Raw genomic sequence first — 14,619 nt, 5'->3', positions numbered from 1 at the left:
CAGTCCGGTTCGTAAAATATACCTTGCTATCAACGAGGAACATGCCACGGACTGTTCCGTTCTCTGGCTAGCCAATACGGTTGATGTCTCAGCTATGTCATGCTTACAGTAAGGTATTTGTTAATCAACATTCTAAAACAATTTACCTGATTTATTTTCAAATGTGATCCTATTACGTTTTTGGTTTTGGTTTGTTGTTTAACGCCGCACTCAGCAATATTCCATCTATATGACGGCGGTCTGTAAATAATCGAGTCTGGTCAAGACAATCCAGTGATTGACAACATAAGCATCGATCCACGCAATTGGGACCGATGACATGCATCAACCAAGTCAGCGAGCCTGACCACCCGATCCCATTAGTCGCATTTATCGACAAGCATAGTCGCCTTTTACGCCAAGCATGGGTTGCTGAAGACCTACTCTACCCCGGATCTTCACGGGCCTCTATTACGTAAGCTGGTTAATATCTATGTTATATCTAAATGTTCCTATTTTCTCAAACTGTGCAAATAAGTACATGAAGGTGGAACCGCCTCCGTGGTATTGTGGATAGAGTGCTGTCCGGATAGCCGAAGATCGGTGGTTCGATCCCCTGACCGCGTCATACCCAAATTCGTTAAATGATGGTACTTGTTAACCTGTCTGGCACTCGGCATAATGATATAAAACAAGGAAGATGACAGGCCCAGAGTCAGTGGAATGTGTCTAAAATATTTCGTTTGGTTGTGCATGTTAATCTGCGGCATTGTGGCATGTCAGTATGTGAGTGAGTGAGTGAGTTGAAACGTAACGTCGTATCGGCATTATGTATGTCTGTCTGTCTGTCTCTCTGTCTGTTCGTGCGTGCGTATGTCCGTCCAAACTGCGTGGTTTCCGCATTAATATCGGCTTCACTGTGGTGAGGACTTCTATTTCTACAAATTAGACATTAGTTTATTATGATGTTTTAAATCTGCACGATTTCACTGCAAATGGTGCCGTTCAGAGTAAATGCTTTGTTTGTTTACAATCAACATTCGATTGTTTACAGGGCGCGATGGAATGTATGGATTACTGCTGTACAGCGGTAGGTAACAAACACTTTTTAATGCCTAAGTTACACTAAATAAAAGTGTAGACACCCACATGAATATCGTTATGGTGAGCAGCTGAACCGAGAGCGTAAAGCGCTTGAGTTAACTTGGGGGATTTAGGGAATGCTCTTCCAGAAACTATTGCTTATACAGATTTCAGGATATTCTCTTTACTGCTATGTATTGGGGACTTGGGGAATGCTGTCCCAGAAACTATTGCTTATATAGATTTCAGGATATTCTCTTTACTGCTATGTATTGACACATCTTGAGACAAATAAGAACAAACAGGCTGTAATTGTTTTCGATGTATATTTATACTAGTTGGCAATTAGTTTACAATTAGTCTAAACTGAGGAATAACTGTTATATATTATTTGTAAGTAAATTTTGTCCCTAATTATTTTTGCTAGATGAAAGGTATAATGGGAGAGAGTCACAGAAGAGCCTCCTGCTCGGGAAGGCACGTATTGACGAGTCTTCATCCGAGACTCCGATCAAGATCATTTCATGATATGACAATCTTCATCTGTCTTGTCTATCTGCATTTCAAATGAAGCCGCGGCATCTCTATTTCAAACCTGCAAACTCTTCGGTGACGCTCTCAGTGTTCACAGGAAGTCTCCGTGCACATTTTGGGGTGATCATTCTCACTTGTGCACTGATATCCAGCCACAAAAACATAATCTGTATACATATTTTAGTACATTTTCGTGTAGGCACGTGCCTATTGTTCCTGTAGGCAAGGTGCGTTACACTTACCCCTTTAAGGAACACCTGGTGTCATCATCACTGATTTTCAGTGATCCATTCACATAATGTTCACTACTATTTTGTATTTCACGCCCAAAGGAATAGGTTTTGGTTCATAATGAAAACTTATTATTCTCCTGCGTTGACATTTTATATTTAGCATATATTATAACTCGGAATAGATCCAAGATTCACAAGTCAGGTTGTTAAGCATTGTCCATAATGCTGACATTTTGTTTTGTCGTATTTACCAAATAAGGACAACCAGTGAAGGACCTATCGTATAGTTCAAAAGGCGGAACCATGCAGTCAGGCCATTTACATGTCTAGAATCTAATGTATGCATGCTGCGATCATTTAATTGATATTATATATAATATAATTACATAAAACCAGATGAGATTGCTGTGATAATCCATCGACCTATTTATTCATTAAGTCAAGACACCCTACCAACATCTGCAACTATGTCACTATGACATGGTTATATGACTTGTCATGTAGCTTTTAATTGACTATAGAAGCGTTGGTCCTGGGTCCAGATAGGGGAGGGAAGTCGATTGATATTCACACTGTATATGTATCTATCAATAAATTACCAGTGATTCCATGGCCTTTGCTAGGCTAACAAAGTAAAAACCCAAAACAAACAGCATCAACAACCGAAACAGTATTAGGCCAGACAGTTTACAGTTTAGGCCAGACAGTTTTACAACTGTTTACTGTTGGTTGATGGATGGGTGGGTGGTTTTGGGTTGCGTTATTTCGCTGGACAATGTCATTTACTTTGCATTGTTTTCAACAGTTTTTGTGTGCTAATGATTAGATAAGCAGTCCGTGAAGTTATCATTGTTAACCTATTTAACTGATAGCCCAAGAACTGACATCAATTTGTCCAGTCCGTATTTACGTTAAAACCCCCTTAAATGCAAAATATATTGAAATCAATTCCAGAATGGTTTAAAAGTTGTAACGTCGGCTACAAAAGTCTTGTTCCTGTGAGAGAGAGGCACGCCAGGTTCCCCTTAGACTATCTGCTTGGTGATCAAGGGCACCATCAACACACTGCAGTGCTGGCAGCGCTCACGGTTCTTTTTTGTTCGTGAAACGTGCATATGTTTTTCAAGTTACCGAGTTGATTATGTCTGTTCGGTCTGACAAACGTACAACTACATAAAAGCGTATATGCATATTATCATGAGTATTTTATGTATGTGTAACGCTGTATTACTTCGTTATAGGGATCTGTCTGTCAGGCAATATAAATCCTAAATGAAAATTTAATATAAACACCAATGTTATTCAGAGATATACACAGATATTATTGTTCTTACCCATGCATTAATGTATTATGAACGTATCATAACATAGATGAATAGATGACAATAAAAAAACAAACAATACAGGAACAAAACTATACATGTTTGTGTGTTACTTAAAGCTGAACTCAGTAAAACACCAGCTGTATGAGAGTTGCCTATAAATAATCGAGTCTGGGCCAGACAATCGAGTGATTGGAATTATATTCAACGATCCACTCCGTTGACCTACCATCCTCCAAGTCAACTAGCCTGACGAGCGTATGTTGCTGGGGATAAATTCTTACCCGGAGTCCTCACGGGTTTGTCCGCTTCTGGATGTACCTCCGCATCACATGAGGGACTCGGGTGGTCCTTTCGTTTTATCGACCCGTGAGGATCCGGGGTAGAATAGGTCTCCAGCAACCCATGTTTGCCGTAAAGGTGACTATGCTTGTCGTAAAAGGCGACTAACGGGATCGGGTGGTCAGGCTCGCTGACTTGGTTGATGCATGTCATCGATCCCAATTGCGTGGATCGATTCTCATGATATTAATCACTGGATTGTCTTGTCAAGACCCGATTATTTACAGACCGCCGTCATATAGATGGAATATTGCTGAGTGCGGCGTTAAACAACCAACCAACCAACCAACCAACCAACCAACTTTCGTTTCATCATATGCAGCGTGTTGAGTACTCTTGGCGTGCCATAAACACTATGCTCGATGAATCCGGTTAGCCCTGTTTATGATTTGAGATTCGCCAGCAACATACCCATGCAAGGGGTTTCACCCAAATGGTAAACGTAGTGCTTCAATCGCGTAGCTTCTCAACCTAATTCATTAATCGCCGCTTGCAACCAGCATAGGTTGCTTAGGTTTAATGCTTACCCTCAAGGGTGTCCCTATTATATATTCACATATGTGTATGAACTTACAAGTAAAACTATATATAATGCATGTATGAAAATATAACTTTATATTACATTGTTCTTGAACGTCATTGATTATTTAGGGGCGGTCGGGTAGCCTAGTGGTTAAAGCGTTCGCTCATCATGCCGAAGACCCGGGTTCGATTCCCGAGGGTACAATGTGTGAAGCCCATTTCTGGTGTCCCCCGCCGTGATATTGCTGGAATATTGCTAAAAGCGGCGTAAAATCTCACTCACTCACTCACTCACTCACTCACTGATTATTTATGAAATTGTATACACACTGAGCCTTCAAATCGGCTTCAAGCGTACCATTTTCGATGACCGGTGCATCAACTCATCATACCCTGAGCCTAAATGATCTTCCTATTATAGTCCAAGCAGTCGGGGGTACGGGTGGCCTCGCCGTCTAAGCACCACAGTTCGAGGCGTAGAGTTGGGCACTGGTCCCTTGGGTACACCAGCAGGTTTGTTAGCAGCGTAACCGTACTCCTGGATACACACACCAAATATATATGCCATACACACATGACAAAGCAATTCATACATTCACGTATGAGAAGATATGAGTGAGTGAGTGAGTATGGTTTTACGCCGCATTTAGCAATATTCCAGCAATATCACACATACCTCACACATTGTACCCATATCGGGAATCGAACCCGGGACTTCGGCGTGACGAGCTAACGATTCAACCACTAGGCTTCCCGACCGCCCCTGAGAGAAGGTATGAGACGGTTTGAACAGGTCTGAATCTTTTGGATATTCTTGACTCATAAATACGCCATTTTGATATGTCTGGTATGAGCATCACTATGTTAAAAACAACACTGCCTTTTTTCATCAATGGTAAAATGCAGTGTAAAGTATTATTCAAGATGTATGACAAGTATCTACCTATTATCATTCAACCATCCTTATTAACTCATCTAAAACCTTCCCAGATAGGACACCTCAGATAATTTACTTCGACATTTTACACAAAATCAGATTTAGCATGAGAAAGAAATTCGCCAGTTTTGTGAGTTGTGCGTTGCAGGTGTGTTCCAAATGAGTGATATCTCGACACAAGTAGGAAATGTATGGCGTCTGTCTCGTAGCCCCGGAATACCTTTCTTTAGATGGAGAGTTAGACTCGTCTGCAGCCAGCGCTATATCCAGTGTCTAGGGTTTCTTTTGTTCTACACCTTTTCTTGCGTCATTGTTTTAAATAACTGTGCAATAACACGAAGAATAACAAAACAACTTGTCATCTGAAGAAGTAACACAGGTGTTAACGACTGCAACACTCGCCAGTTTCATCAGCGCCGGGGTTGTTTAGAGACTTCAAGCCTGCGTACCAAAGCGTCTTCAGATGTTGGAAAACATAGTTGCCACGGCGGTTGTAGCATAGCTGTTTCCTGGCAATGACTAATGGTATTTACTTACACTACATACTGATTAGCCTATCTGTACAAGAAGCGGGAGAAGCGTCTCACTTGTGAATTTAATTGTGAAGATAATACGCATGCTCTAATAGGACCAATCGATCGCATCCACTTACGAAGACCTGCTCACCCGTTTCGCGAACACCTGGTGTTATACGTTTACGTGTGCAAGTAAATGAACATAGCTAACTAAATATATAGGCCAAAGGAGACACCTGGCATTGTAACTTAGTGAACTGCCCTCACAGAAAAAAATCATGAAATGATTTGGGAGAATATGTTCGTGGATATGGACTGGGCTTGTCTGAGACTTTAGGACGTTTGATGTTCCTTAAACTAAACGAATCGTGCCGGTGACCTTGACTTATGACAAAGTCAGCCATTAATAAATAACATTACCTACTCTTCGAACACCTGGTGTCATCACGTGTACAGAGATTGATAAATGCAGGTATGGCTTTAAAACCCCCATTCCTTAGCATCCTTATCTATGTAAATATTTATAACCTGGAGTCACGGGAGCCAGAGACAGAGTCTCGAGTGAAGAGTACCACTAAAGGTTTGACGTTTTCATGATGTATATCTCGCAGCATGTTGGAGTCTGCTGACTTTGCTTATATTCAAACATTATTGTCTTGTCAATTATTAAATCACGTTTGAGACAAGTTGTTGATTTGGATAAGTTCCATCATGATTCATTCGCCAAGGAGTAAAATTGGTAAGTCTATCAATCCCAAAATTCGTTAACTTCGACAGACTTTGCGGAATGTACATATATCAGTGTGGTGCAAGAAAGACAGCGACGCTCCCCACGTAATAAACATGTCCATTATAGATGGAAATGGTTCGGGGGCCTGGATAACTATGGAAAACATTTGACTATAGAAACTGAAATTGAAAATATCGAGCCCAGGGAATTGGAGAATCGAAATCGACATTAAAGGTCGGGTCTCTGAATATATATTCAGGATTCGATAGGCCCTGATGTATTAGCGAAAGGAACCTTTATGAATTACATACATATAAATTGTCCAAACTGTTTACATAAGAATATAAATAGAAACATCGTTTTCCAGACGTAATTAGTTTGTCTTGCGTGTATAAATATATAAGAAATGAGAAGATGACAAAGTGTAATTTGTCTGAAAATGTTCTGTTTACGCATGTTATATAATCATGTGCATCAGGTGCACCTGGGTGCATCATGGCCAATAAACAGTTAGTGCCAAATCGTTTCATGGGAAATTATATACGACAGTTTCAAGTTTACGTCGCTCAATACTGGAACAAGGCATTTGATACCTGACAGTTACAGTGGTAAACAGTAGGGAATGTTAATTTACACGTCAGTAGAACTTTTCCCGTGTTACTACTAATGTGTTTTGTACTGAATTGTCGATGTAAAAGAGAGAAACTAAATGTTGTACGCTGCATTAATACTGAAACTGGTTGGTGACGACTGTTAGATAGCCGACTCTTGGCTAGATTACCATTTTGTTCTTAATAATAATAATAATAATAATAATAATATGTAGAGGGCGTCATGGAAAATTATAAATACAAATCCTTTGGAATAGGCCTCAAACATATCCACGCCATCAAACCTGATCTTGTCCTTTTTGATAAATCCAATGAAATCATTAATTATATTGAATTTTCTGTCCCTTTTGACACTAATGTGATTGGTAAGATTCAGGAAAAACATGGCAGATATGCGGACCTCGCTTTCGAAATGTCACGCTTGCACCCCAAGTACCAAGTTGTCCGACTACTATATATTGTTCTCTGTAACTTAGGTTTGGTACCTTTCAATCTGTTGACTGACATTGGGAGAGAACGCGGGTGTGTTGCCAGGAATACAATCCTTCTGACAATCCTTGTAATTCAGAAGAATGCAGTGTTGGGGAGTCTTCACATTCTCCTAATAATTCTGGGTGGCTTTGACTAGGCAGCGCTTCCTCGGAGAAGTCCCATTCGCTGTCTCTGGCTGCGTGTAGAGGTGGCAAGAGCCCTGAGCTGATGATGAGCCTAACCAGCCTGACTATGCTAGGATCACCCAAACCCGCTTTGCTGCATTTCCTTATTTTAATCTGTATATCATAATAATAATAATAATAATAATAATAATAATAATAATACCTTGAGTACATTTCTATATCGCCGGTCAAAAGATCAGAGTGTTCTTAAATGACATCTCAGCTCCCTGGGAAGTACTTGTGTCACAATATTGTACTTAATCAAAGATATGCGATCTTCCAATTACGTCAAGAGTAAGTTAATAGGGGATCTATTTTGAAACATTCCCTAAAAGAGTATCATCAACTCAGTGTAAAATATATTCACTTTAAATCATTAATGTCCACTAAATGTGCATTCTTAGTGGTTCCTAAGTGGCGATTAAGTGTCATTATGAAATATGGGTAACAACTATTGACACTTAATAACGTTATATGGAAATTATATTACACCTGGCATTATTATCAAATGTCATGTAAGCACCCGAATAATCCTAATATTCGAAAATGCAACCTTTAATTTGAATACAATGTACTCACATCTATTTACTCGAATTGCAATGCCACATGAAAATGGGATGTGTTCCAACTACCTGACCTCGAGATGTCAGCCCCAGTCTCATACATTACAAGAGTTGTTGAAAAAACTGTTGCGTGACTCTGTTCACGATACCAGTGAATGTGACGTACTTCAAGATATTTAAGACGTTTTGTATTACAACGGCTAAGGGGCCTGCCGACACAAGATTCGAAAAATTTAGAAAAGTTGGAAAACATGTTTTTTTTCTTGGAGCCACTCAGCTTATGTCGGTGTTGAAATACATTTGAAACTAGGTCAGTAAGGGAAGGAAAGAAATATTCTGGCGTTGTTTCAAAATGCCCCTCTGGTCTCGTACATTTGGAGACAAACTGCAGCAAGAACCCATGTATGAATGTGGCTGAATGCTATATGATAATAAAATATTATGATACAGTATCAATCCTTATGAAAAAGGCGATAATGCACTTACGCGTCCGTATATCATGTATGAACCAGTTATCTGATCATATCTTTGAGAGAGTGAGCGAGTGAGTGAGTGAGTTTGGTTTAACACCGCTTTGAACAGTATAGCAGCAATATCACGGCGTATCAGCTTAATGTGGCTGGAAAGCCCGACGTCATCATGATGCAGAGTCCAGACGTTTACCAATTTCGTGAAACCTAAGAGTACGGGTAAGATGCTGACAAACCTAGAAACATTATCAGGGCGAACCGCGATTCGAACCCACAATCATAGGTTTCTGGAATGTCCAAGGGTCGCAACTCGCAGCGAAAAGCGCGCTTTAGACGACTGGGTCACCAGTGCCCCCTCTTGCCTTCGAAAGGTACTTAGGTCCAGTATGATTTGGTTCAATTAAGCTTGTACGTCAATGTGGACATCGGTAGAACTGCTTATGCTATTAAAGGATTGCTATTGATAAATCGTCCTGTCTTACGTTTGACATTGATGTATATCAAGTGTCAACACAGAAGCTTCACTCCTTTCTCCATCTATGTTTACGTATCCCTATGTGCATATTCAACCTTGATCTATCGCTTGTGACATAATAAAACTATAGCCCCAGATAAATCAATCACCGTGACCTTAACAGTAGCACGTGCATATCAGAAAGCCTCCATCACTCTCGGGGATATATATTCTGAATGAATTTTGATATATGTTCACGGCGAAGCGCACAAGTCAAAGCAGCAGTATAAATTGTATCGATATGTAACACTTGTTTTCCTAATGGAACAACTGTTAGGAAATTGATGCATGTTCTTATCTCCACAGAATACCAGGCTCCAGCAATCCAGCGCGCTTGCTCTGACCCCCAGTGACGCCAGGTTATAAATATTTACATCGATAAGGATACACCCTGCCTTGTGGGTGCCTGGGCTTTGATGTTGAAACGTGCATCGGGATTGAGTCAGTAAAGACAATTAATGCTTATCGTGGTCATGCCGTGTTGCAGTTTTCACCAAGTTACACACAAGCAGTGTAAATAGATCATGTATTAAGGAAGATAACACAACTATGAAACATCCCAGTTGATGATGCTGAGGGAATTTAATCTCCAGCTATCGCTATTCATGACCATTTGCTCTGAAATGCACGTACCACTCCTAAATTGTGTTGATAATGTGAAATTTGCCATAACGGGTTAATGGGTGTCAGGTGAGGGTGGTAGCCATCCATACTATGGACGTCCATAAGCAGAATGTCTGGCCATCTGAAGGGCACATGCTGAAACATACATTCAAGCGTACCCTAGCTATGCAACATGTGTTTACGATTATCTTGCCATGTCAGATACAATAAACAATTGCAACCTACAGGGAAATTTGAGTAGGGTAGGGTGTATATTTAGACAAAACTAACACGGGAGTTCAGAAAAGAGAAAAGGGTGAGATTCTTGTCACATTCTGGTATTGTTTATGCGTATTGGTGATGCCATAGATGATGCTAATTAAACAATAATGTCAATTCCGAATTAAGAAAATAAAATGCAATTTGGAGGGAAGTTATCAGTTTTCATTTTCGGTCGACTTAACGATATGTATCAGGTTATGGAAATCACAGTTGTAGTTTTTTAACAAAACCACGTCACTCACCTAGACAATGGAATAGAAGAAAAAAATATATTGATAAAAGAGAGAATTTACGGATGTCAACTTCTTTATTATGAGAAGCCCAACGTTTCGGAGTATACGCTTACTCCTTCATCAGGGGAAAGATGAAGCTGTAAGTATGTACCCCGAAACGTTGTGTTCCTCATAATAAAGAAGTTGACATGCGAAAAGTCCCTCTCTTAGGCGTATTACTTCTAAATGTCATTCAAAGACGTTATTATATTTATGGAATTACAAGATTTTATTATATTTGTTATTTCTCTTTCTTTCTAGTCCTTAAGATGTTTTGCTTATTTTCCTCATCGTCATCTACTGAAAACATACAAATTAATCCATCGCTAAGAGGTACACTTCTTTTAAATGCATGTTTTGAAGAGATGGGATAGCCTTGTGGTTGAAGTGCTCAGCGAACTGACACTGGGGTTCGATTCTCCACACTGATAAAATAGTATTGCTTGAACTCTGCTCACATCGGCGTAACTCATATCCCATAACTCGCATAATGTAATGTGTCCTTTGTCTGCAAAGTCAACAATTTATGCTTCCTAGAAAAATATTGGTTCGAATTTCATAGCTCAGCACATGGCATGAGCATAACAACGGAATGAATGACACGCCATTTCCACTTTTCGGTTATTCAAATACATAAATAACAACCATTATCTGTCTTAACCGGATGCCGGTAAAGAGAAATGGGAGATGTTTTAGGGTATATATTCTCTATCACAGGAACTTCCCTCCGAGAAGCTGACACGAAGTGTAAAGTATGGTCAATTACGTTGAACTAGATGTCACGAACCTTATGCTATTACACTCAACAACCATTTAGTAAAATAGTTTTTAAGACACCCTATGGACATCCTTCCTATTATATTTCCTCACCTCATCCACTTAACACATGAATGGAAATTAGGGATATACTGCATTTCCAATATTCTCATTTGTGTGAGTTAATGAACCTGTTAATACATTTTCCCGTCCATCATGTAGGTTCCTTAGGTGTGACATTGGATATAGAATTAGAAACGATATGAAATGAAATCCATCAGCTATTTAGTGGGGTCGATAGGTGTAAGAATGGAAGAGAAAGTAATCAATAGCTAACAAAGCTATTACTGCTGTTACAATAGTAACAGCTGATGTCTACAAGACAACCAGAACAGAACATCTTTGTCATAACGTACCCGCCAGGAGAGTTCCTATTAACACGGCACAGAGCTTATGATAATGTTACCATTAGGGAGCCCCTTTGCTTCTCTCGTACTCGTTATGAGTCTCTTTGACTTACCATTGACTTGTGCGATGTGTTGATCTCTTAACAACCTCTGCTTTTTAAGGATGATGAATTGGTAAACGCTTCAGGGTCTGGTAATTGATTTCTCATCAACAGGAACATTTTATTACACCGAGACTTGTTGACGACTGAATTGTTCACAAATCGTATACAAACGGTTTAGTAAATATATGCAAAAATATAGACCAGTATAAACGAATATTGAGTTATTGTTTCTTCAGTTACATATATCCATTCGTAGAAAATATTATGCCTGTGCACAACAACATTAGATGCGACGGGAAACCAAGTGCAGCTTAGTGCAACCTTGTGCATCATTGTGCAGCTTGGATCATGATGTGCAATCACTTAACGCACCACTGAAAAGATATGTCATCCATGCACAAGTCTGACTATTTAACTGTTAACTCTATGTTTGGGCTAAGTGATGCATGAAGTAAATATTCATCTACGTATGTGATATCATTTGAGATGGAATATCGACCAACAGTCTGCTCTGGTTACCATAGACGCCTTTTACGTTATACATGTGCTATGTATATATTTGCATGCATGTCGACTGAACGCTTTTCATGATCACATGTTGGTTTTCAGTGCTACCCTACCTTCAACAACTTTCCCTAACCCCAGCAACATATGAAGTGGATACCTGCGAGATTACCTCTGACAAACTACCAATGCGTACCAGGAAATACCAGGAACACTTTCTGCGTACTGTGCATCTGACACCACAAGATGTTTGCATATGCATATACGCCGACAGATATATTTGTATGCAGTATAGTGAAACATTAGCTGAGCACTTTCGTATATCATTCCATTGAGTATGCGTCGTAGTTTTTTTATGACGTGTCGTAGCAGCATATGTTTCTAGCTTTACTAATACATAAAATAAACATGTTTACAATAAAATACTAGTAGTATGTATATACGTGAAAATGTACGTATCGTCCTAATATTCTTTTCGAACACATACCATCCGTATAACTGCATAGATGTACAGACCACGCCACTTGACGGTCATAATAAAGTATCAATCACACACGATATGATTGTATAGATCACACTCAGTGCACAATTAACAAACGTGTAGCTTCCATACAGAGTATATGTTCGTATCATATGTAGCGTATAATTGTTCAACTCACATACAGTGCATACAAGTAATATAGATCACATTTAGTGTATAAGAGTATAGCTTACATATATATGATCTACATTGCATAGATCAAATGTAGTGTGTTTCAATGCATGACTGGTCGCATATAATGAACAGTTATGCAGATCACACACCGTGTACATTTGAACTGACATCATAGCTGTAGCATACAGATGTGCAGATCAAATATATTTAGTGTGCAGTTACATATAATATATGTCTAAATGGCCCCAGGAGATATAGAAGAGTGTTACTTACAGTGTGTGCTCCTTTGATATGCAGAGAATATACACGTGGAGGCTTGCACTCCGTACAGCAGAGTGACTGCTGCCTCCAATTCCCCAGTGCTAGTCTTCCTGCTAGCCTGCTAGGCTCATTATTCCATCAATTTTGTCGAGGCAGCATGTTGCCTTTTTGCATTCCGTGCCACTGTAAAGTATGAAACACTGTGTCATGAACGGCGACACTTCGGACAGGACTTGCTGGTTTCTGAATTGTAGTTCAAATTACATATGTAGATTGATCAACAAGGCGATAGGTTGAGCAAATAGTGGTGTATTGTGTTACTTTTTGTAATCTCAGCAGTGGTAAGGGAAAACAATCTGTCTGGTGTTATGTCTTAAATTTCACAGTGAGTTCAGTCATGGGATGTATGGCATCTGTACAAATAGAGAATTCCATACACTAATCATACGCATTTTAAATGTTTTTCTACGATCAGGAACAAAGGGATGTATAAAATGAGAAATTGTGTGATGAGAATTTGCTACAAATGAACAGTCATCTCTGGATAAATCACTGTCTGCAACCGTGTTGTGGGTATACATGTTGTCAACAGCGTCCATTATCAACAATCCACTGGAGTTCGATGCATCTGTAAACAATAAACAGTCCAGAAAAGTTACTTGTTCTGGTCAAAAATGTCATTTGTTCTTGCCTTAAAACTGTTATTTGTTCTTGGCCCAAAACTGTTATTTGTTCTTGTCTTAACAAAATTGTTTGTTCTTGTCCTAGAATGTCATTTTCTGGTTTAAATTGTTATTTTTCTTGTCCTAAAATGTTATTTATTCTTGTCCTAAAATGTTAAATGTACTTTAACATTCGACTTACATTCGTAGAACCTATGATTGCTTGTGATCGAAGGATTTTGTATTCAGTTATTTATACATGTTATTATACTGTAACATTGAGTTACAATCGTAGCGCTATGGTCGCTTTAGAAAAGAGAGGGGTTGGAAGTGGGAACTTCTTCATAGTAGTGTAGCTGTATATGCAAACTTTTGAAGGTCAAATGAAGTCTGAGTTTGTTTGTGGTTGAAAAGACATCTTTACATGCTGGTGCATAGAAGGGAAAGAAGATATCAACCCATTATGCGTCAGAGCATATGAAAAGTGCATCAAAATAGCAATAGAAAATAAATTCATCACAGAATTACCATATGGAAACAAATTCCGTTGCGGCTTATATTTACAGATTTGAAATACTAATCAGTGTCTGTCTGGATCTGATATGGATAATTGCGCATTTTATCACAAAATTAATCAATTTTACGTGATATGAACAGCAATATCGATTCAAAAGCACATTCGAAAACTCTTTCTGTTTGAAGTTTGATCGCTTCCATGGGGCACACAAGCACAAGGGGCATCAATGGGGGAAGGACAACATTTGTTGGCAACGTCAGTTTCCACTATCACGTCACATATCACAACGCCCAATTAAAATCAAATAGAATATTGTCGCTGTTTTTAACTCGATCAATTTCGACTTGATTCAGTGCGTTTTCAGGAAAAGCTCGAATGGGGCTTAGAAGAAACTGCTTTGAAGACGGTTTTGCTGTAAATTCAACATTATGTATTGCTGTGTGAAAATATAACTGACGTTATAACTTCATCTTTGTGCATGAATGATTGCTTTGGTCAAAACGTGTTTATTTGAAAGACCATGATACTTTACAAAAAGTTTTTATCTGTCAATGTTGTTGATGTAAGGAGTTGGTTAAGCAGGGC

General features: G+C 39.2%; 1 protein-coding gene across 1 annotated transcript in view; it reads right to left on the bottom strand.

Annotated features, from left to right (window-relative positions):
• LOC139468013 (glutamate receptor ionotropic, NMDA 2B-like) overlaps positions 1-14,619 on the bottom strand; it is a 191,463-nt gene that overhangs the window by 82,630 nt on the left and 94,214 nt on the right. Inside the window, exon 3 of the mRNA XM_071249664.1 lies at positions 12,868-13,038. The gene's annotated coding sequence lies outside the window, so the exon portion shown is untranslated. The remainder of the gene's footprint in view (positions 1-12,867; positions 13,039-14,619) is intronic.

Source organism: Haliotis cracherodii, unplaced genomic scaffold (assembly GCF_022045235.1).
Source record: "Haliotis cracherodii isolate W230 unplaced genomic scaffold, xgHalCrac1.p SCAF_2, whole genome shotgun sequence".
Taxonomy (NCBI): Eukaryota; Metazoa; Mollusca; class Gastropoda; order Lepetellida; family Haliotidae; genus Haliotis; species Haliotis cracherodii.
This window is presented reverse-complemented; position numbering and strand designations above follow the sequence as displayed.